General features: G+C 44.7%; 1 protein-coding gene across 3 annotated transcripts in view; it reads left to right on the top strand.

The window, feature by feature from the left end:
* The first annotated feature begins 136 nt into the window (after positions 1–136).
* Positions 137–7,484, top strand: part of GDAP2 (ganglioside induced differentiation associated protein 2) — a 60,247-nt gene continuing 52,899 nt past the window's right edge. The window contains exon 1 of one of the 3 annotated variants that reach the window (XM_045283703.1): positions 137–246. The gene's annotated coding sequence lies outside the window, so the exon portion shown is untranslated. Of the gene's footprint in view, positions 247–980; positions 996–7,484 lie in introns of those variants that run through there. The other 2 variants (XM_004714884.2, XM_045283702.1) reach the window with 2 other exon arrangements.

A 7,484-nucleotide genomic window follows, 5' to 3' on the forward strand; every position in this document is an offset into this window, starting at 1 on the left:
CGTTCCTTTCGTCTTCTAGGCGGAAATGACGACATCGGCAAGTTCTGATTGGCCGGCGCCGGCGGGGAGCGGAAGCCGGTGTTTCGCAGACTTGCGCTTTTGCTGCCAGTCACTCCCGTGTCTGTGGACTTTGACTTGCGCTGCCAGCCGCTGCTCCGGCGGGGGTTGTCCGGGATGCCGCTCGGCCGCCGCCCGCCCGGAGCTTGAGCCCGTCCGCCTGCCGCCCGATGGGAAGGCCGGAGTGCTGTGAGAGGCGGCTCGGGGCTGGGAGGGGAGGCGGGGCCGGCGGGCCGGGGGTGCGGCCGGAGCGCACGGGGCGCGACCCGGGCTCGGGATGCGGGTCGGGAGCCCCAGTTTGGGCTCTTCTCTGAGAGAACAAACCTGGTCCTTCTCCCTTGGCTGTTGGTAGGGTTTCTCTCATCCGAAGTGCTGTGGGGGACGACGTGCCGACCAGAAGAGGGAATGCGGACCTGGGCACAAGGGGCAGTGGGGGGTGGGGGGAGTCGAGGCGGCGGCCGCCCTCGGGTGCAGGGAAATGGGGCGGCCGGGAGCCCTGCCAGTTGTAGCGAGGCCGGTTTTCCAAAGTCGTGCCCGTGTTGCTGCCACTGTCGACTGGGTGCTTCACGAATCAAGAGCAGCTCTGGTCAGGGCTGGAGAGGCGCTGAGCCCAGGTTGCTGAGTTGGCTGGGAGCTGCAGGTCTCTGGGATGACATTGCCTTTGTTTCCACTCCCGGGCCGCTAGAGGGGAAATGACCCGGGGTGCATTCTCAGGGGATGATGGAGGCTCAGGTGCTTATCAGCAGGTGGAAATTCCTTATTTTTCCTTGCAGGACTGCCTAATAGTGCTTAGCAATGAGTTCTGATGTTTATAAACCAGACCGCTGCCATCGAGTGGATTGTGACTCATAGCGACCCTGTAGAATAGTTTCCCAAGACTACTTTTTTTTTTTTTTTTACGGAAGCAGGCAACGTCATCATTCTCCAGCTGAACATTGGTGGGTTTGAAATATGGGCAGCTGCCATTCGGAGCCCAATGCTTAATCCACAGCGTCACCAGAGCTCCTTCACATCGCGTTAAATAATTCTCGTCAGTAGACATGCAGATTCCATTTTCTCCCACAGAATTTCAGTGGGGGTTGAATTGACTTTCCTCTTACAGAAACCCAGTGTTGCCTCCTTTTGCACTTTATTCCATTACGCGTCTGTTCTTGGATTTTCTTTACCCTATCATAACATGATCTCCTTTTGAGTTAAAATCTTTAACATGTGCTCAGTTTCTATGTGTATGAGTCATGGTTTTACCTTTTCAAAATTTATTTTCATGTTGTTAAACACTATGAAAAGAGACAACTGGAGATATGGAAATAAAAAAGAGTTGATATCAAAGCAGCTGTGATTGAGTGTTAAAATTATGCCCTCTGTACTATTACATATACATTATTTCAAGGTTATAACTCTAGTTTCTTATTTAGGTTCTAAATGGTTCCATTGACCTAGTAGAGCTCTCTTGAAGTCCTTGGTACAATTGGTGAAAGGTCAGAGACACAAAGCTACACACAGCTGCCTTCCCAGAGGTACTCTGGAAGAAAGGCCTGGCAATATACTTCAGAATAAAATTAGCCATGGGGAGTTCCGTGGAACACAATTCTACTCCCGCACGTGGACTTCAGTAGGCATTGTAATTAACTCAATCGCACCTGGCCTTTTACAGTAATTAAAATATGAACATGGTACTTCTGCCCCTCCATTACAAATAGCGTATAAGCTTTGTGTGTTTTTGTATAATGGTTTTAAATTTGACCTGGACTGATGATAGTGCTTACAAATGTCTTTGGGTTGTAACTGTATCCATTTTTGACCTTGGTGACATTGGTTTGCTGTTTTAAAAATGCCTTTCTTTGTGCAAATGATTGCATTACATGATTCTTGAATAGCCTTGACAGGGAGGTGGTGGTGGGGGTTGTTGTTAGCTACCCTGGAGCAGCCCCACATCTCATAGGAACCCCATGTGCACTGGAATGAAGTGCCCCGTAGACCTGTATTGTTGCAGTGATTGACTACTGATACGGACCATTTGGATCCAGAGATCAGAGTTTTCATGGACTGGTTGTCAGAAATAGATCTTCAGGCCTTTCTTCCTAGTCTTGTCTTAAGCCTGGAAGGTGGGGATGGTATCCAAATACATTCTGAACGAAGAATTAAAGAATCGAATTTATTCAAAAATAATGAATTAGAATTACTCAGTACAACAACTCAATTCCATGGACTATGTACATTTTTAGGGAAGGTGAAAGAGTTTTTGTCTCTCATGTGATTTGGGAAAGTATCACCCCAAAGAATTTTAAGAACCACCTTGGATCAGGATCAGGTTTTCTACCTGGGTGGGATTTACTGCTGTTTCTTTTGCTTTAATACTAATGTCTGTGCGTTGGATGGGTTTGAGTGGGGGTTGAAGTGGGAGGAAAATCACAAAAACTGAATCGATTCCAACTTAGCAACCCTAAAAAGGGTTCTAAGATGTAAATCTTTAGGGTAGCAGCCAGCCTCCTCCTTCTCCCACAGAGCAGCTGGTGAGTTTAAAATAGCAATCTTGCAGTTAGTAGTCCAACCATAGCACCAAGGTTAAATTTCTTTTCAGTGAGAAAAAAAAAGTTTCTGTTTAAAGATGGAACTGAATTCTGCTTTTATTGATTGCTATGGCATTTTCCATAGGCTGCCAGTTAACTCTGCCCTACATAAAGAATTGTAATATTTACTTAATAATCTTTTGCCACCCATTTTCTTGTGGGTTGCAATGACTTGAGAATTTAGGGGTGATCCACCAAAGCTTACTGAGATAGTGTAAGCAGAGTGGGAGAAGCACCTGTCATTTAAGATCTAATCGAAGTTCAAGGTGGAAATGATCAATAGCAAGTGCAGCTAAATTTTCATTGGCTCTTGGATTTGAGATGTTATTGAGCTTGGAAAGGGCAGCTGTAGCATTTTTCGAGAGAAGGAAGCAAAACTGCCGTGGATTGAATTAATGAAGAGGAGGAAGTAAAGTTGAGAAACTGCTCTTAAACTCTGTGGTGTAGAAAAGGGGCGTTGGCTGGTGTGCTGGAGAAGGAAGGCACTGGAAAGCATTCTGAGTCCAGGAGGGCTGCAGTGCAGAGCCCGCGAGGCTGGAGGGATCAAATGTGGGAAGGAATAGTTGATGCTGACAGTCCCTTAGAGGAGAGCTGAAGTAAGTGAAGTGGCATGCTTAGATGAAGGGAGAGGGTTTTGACGGGCTTAAGAATGTGGAATCTACTCTTAAGTCACTTGGAAGTGGAAAAGAGCAAAGGAAAATTAGAGAGATTTTGAGTTAGAAGATTAACTTGAACCATGACCTCTCCTTTTCAGAGCAGCAGAGAGAAGGGAAAAGGAGACAATGTGTGTGGTAAGATACAGAGTGTGGGTTTTGTGGGACCGCTTAGTAGTATATTCCTTTGGGTCAGTTACTGAACCTTTGAGTTTTATTGCCCTCCTGTCAAATAAGGGTTCTACTTTGTGGGCTCATTGAAAGAATTACATGTCATTATTGTAACATGGCTAAAAAGTGTTGGTGACCCTATCAGGTAAGCATTGAACTGCTAACTGCAAAGTCAGTGGTTCAAACCCACCAGCAGGTCCTCAGGAGAAAAAGAAGGATGTCAATTTTTATAAAAATTTACGGCTTCAGAAACCCATAGGGTCTCTCTGGGTCAGTATAGTTGGGTTCATTGCAACCTTTCTAAGACCCTTTGACAACCTACAGTCACTAAAATGGCCTCCTTTTGGTTCCTTTGGTAGCATGGTCTCTTTTCCATGCTAAAGGCTTCCAAACTTAGCTTTGCCGGTAAAACACGTCTACTTTTGTTCGTAAATAGCACTTTCTGGAGGAAATATTGTTTGCCCCTTTTGACGCTTCCAAATTAGATTCCCTTATTATTCTGAATTGCATAGTTGCTACTAATTCTAAATGCTTATTTATTCTGGAACTAATGATTGCTAGTTGGGCTGCAATCTGGAAGGTCAGCAGTTCGGAACCATCTGATTTCTACTTCCAAACGAGCTACAATTTCTGAAACCTCAGGGGCAGTTTTATCTTGTCCTATGTGGTCGCTGCGAGTCGGCATTGACTCGATGGCAGTGAGTTTGGTGTTGGGTTTCCTGTGATTATAAGTTTTGTGTGGCTTTTATGAGTTCATCTCCTGCACAATTCAGGGCCTCTCTACTGACCATGTTTGAATGCGTGAGTGCCCGACAGGACACAGTGAGCAGTCACTTTCATCATCTGAGAGTGATTTGGACATATTTTGAGAAGGTGAACTTTTTGAAAAAGATGTAAAATTAATTACCTGTTGCTACCTAACAAACTATCCTGGATTTAAAGTCTTAAAGGTAAGCATGTATTATCTCATAGTCTCAGTGGGTCAGGAATTCAGATCAGCATTAACCATTGTTTCTGACTCAGGGTTCAGCTGGGACTGACGTCATTTGAAGCTAAGTGAGGGCCGAGGATTTACCTCCAGGGTGCGCACTCACAGGCCTGGCAACCAAGGCTAGGAAGGCTGTTTCTCTTTTTGGGGGCCTTTCCATGGGCAGCTTGAGTGTTCATGAGTCATAGTAGCTACCCGCCCCAGATCAAGAGAGATCAGGACTGGTCATATGTCTGTCTGATCTAACCATGGAAATCACACCCCATCATTTCTGCAGTATCCCATGGGTTACATAAACCAGCCCCTTTTCTTTGTGGGAGGCAGCTGTGCTGGGTCTGAACGCTTGGATGCAGGCATCATCGAAGGGCATTTGGAAGGCTGTCAACCACAGGATAGATTAGAGAGTTAGCCAAGGCTGCTTAAAAGGATCAGCAAGACTGACTGATGAAGGGAAAGCATAAATTTGTTGTGGACACCTTCCACCGCCCCACCCCACCCCTTGTGTCACAGGAGCAAAATCAGAGGGGAAAAAATGTTGGGTTGACCTAGGTGTTAGAGATTAACAGAGTTATTGTAAGTGAAGTCAAAACGCTGAAATAAACAAAAAATTCACTGTCATTGACTCAATTCTATTTCATAGTTCCCCTGTAAGACAAAGTCAAACCGCCCCTGTGGGTTTTCTGAAGCTGTAAATCTTGACAGCAAAAAGCCTCATCTTTCTTCCAGCAGCTGATGGATGTGGATGGTTGGCCTGGCTGCTAGCAGCCCAACTCAACACCGCCACCAGGCTCCCTGAGATGGAGGGATGCATCCATCCTCAGTCAGCAGTTCCTGGTTGCTTGGTTTGGCACTCTTCAGAGACATAGTGTTTTGCTCTGTGCTACAGATGGAAACATTCTCTCATAGACAAAGATGAGAGCGACTTTCACCCTGCCTGGGGATGTTATAAGGATACATTGCGCTAGGTGCCCTGCTGTGCAATTTTGACATTGATTATCTTTAGTCTTCACAGTAGTCCTAGGAGATAATGGCCCAAGTTTTGGAAATAAGGAAACTTACCCTTGGTTTTAGAACTTAGGATAATAAGATGGTAGGTACTAGACCCAAACTCATGCTCTCCGACATCAGAGCCCAACCTCAGAATCATTGGACTTCTTGAGAATAACAGTATAAATTGCATGTGGAAATATTTACCTTAAAGCACTAGAGGAGGGTTCAAAATGGACACTTTTGAACATTGTACATTTTGATATGAATTTACATGTGTAAAATAGGAATTTACAAAGAAAATGAGTGAATTTTTCTTGAGAGTTGGAATTTAGATACTGAAAACTCGCTTTGTGTTTAAATGGCATGTAAGATCAGTGGTGCAGTCAGTTAGACTCAGCTGCTAACCATCAGGCCATCAGTGTCTGTGCCTAGCAGACCCTCCTCAGGAGAAAGATACGCAGGCTCCTTCGAGAAGGATCAATGGCCGTGGAAACCACAGGGGGCAGTTCTACTCCGATCCATAAGGTTTTGCTATGAATTGCAATCCACCCAGTGGTGGTGGGTTTGGGTTTGGGCTTAGCGTTAGCATGCATTTTGGTCAAATTTTCCTTTTTTTATTTTTTTCTTAAGAATTTCTGGAAAATATGATTTCATTGTGCTTAAGACAGTTCATCCATGGAAACTTGAGTGCTTGCCGCTTGTCACCTCTTGTCCAATTTGAATACTTTGTGAACAAACTAACAACTTTTGTCTGTCTCCAGTTTTAAAGACCAATTGAATGAATGAACATCAACTTCTAGATTGAATTAGTTTATGTTAAAATAATTTCAAAAGATTTGGAAATGAGACCTAGCAATCTCTTTCCATAAGGTCACCATCCTGTTAACCCGCGGAGAACAGTTTTTTAAATATTAAGAATAACCATGTAATTTTATCAGTTATGATTCATAGTTTTTCTAAAATGGTGATATAAACAATTGCATCTCTTATCTCACAGTGTTATAGGAACGAGCATATTATGTTAGATCCATGTTTATTCCAGTTAATACCCCATGCCTCTCAGCAAGAAGCTCAGGGGAGGGCGTGGGATAGTGAAAGGGCATGCTTGTTCCTCTTGATAGCAGCGAACATTAAGGTCATACCAAAAAGCTTCTCAAATGAGAACTGAACACGCTAGCCTTCATTTTCTGATCATCAGTCGGCTCTCCTCTATCTTCAAAGTTACCAGCAATCTTCTGTTTACCAAGCCCACAGATGAGTGCTCAGTCCCCTTACTCAGCCTACCAGCTTCCTGCAGCCCCATTGATTCTTCTTGGCTACTTCCTGCGTGCTAAGTGAAATGCTTTCTTCATCTGCCTCTTGAGCTACCGGGCTTTCCTGCTTTCCCCTCCATCCCTACCTACATGTCTCTACATTTCTATATTTTTAAAAAATCACCTTATTGGGGACTCTTAAAGCTCTTATAACACTCCATATGCATCAAGCATATTTGTACATATGTTGCCATCATCATTTCCAAAACATTTTCTACTTGAGCCCTTGGTATAAAGCTCCTCTTTTTCCCCCCCTTCCTCCCCCACCCTCGTGTATCCTTGATCAATTATATATTGTTACTCTTATTTCGTATCTTAAGCTGTCCATTGTCTCCCTTTACCCATATTTCTGTTATTCGTCCCCTTCGGTGGTACGGTGGGGGGAATGCTATATATACAGTTTTGTGCCGGGTTCCCCCTTCCCCCTCCCAACAGACCATGCCCCTACCCTCATGATATCGCTGTTCCCATTACTGTTCCTGAGGGGGTTATCTGTCCTGAATTCCCTGTGTCGAGAGCTATTTGTACCAATGTGTGTTCTCTGGTCTAGCTAGATTTGTAAGGTAGAACTGGGTCATGGTAGTGGGGGGGGAGGGAGGCATTCAGGAACGAGAGGAATGATGTGTGTTTCATAGGTGCTATACTGCACCCTGGTTGAATCGTTCTCTCCTTATAACCCTTCTGTGGAGAGATGTCCAGTTATCTACAGATGGGCTTTGGGTCTCCACTCTAACACCCCTCT

Source organism: Echinops telfairi, unplaced genomic scaffold, assembly GCF_000313985.2.
Source record: "Echinops telfairi isolate 266 unplaced genomic scaffold, ASM31398v2 ScPeMD7_7466;HRSCAF=8504, whole genome shotgun sequence".
Taxonomy (NCBI): Eukaryota; Metazoa; Chordata; class Mammalia; order Afrosoricida; family Tenrecidae; genus Echinops; species Echinops telfairi.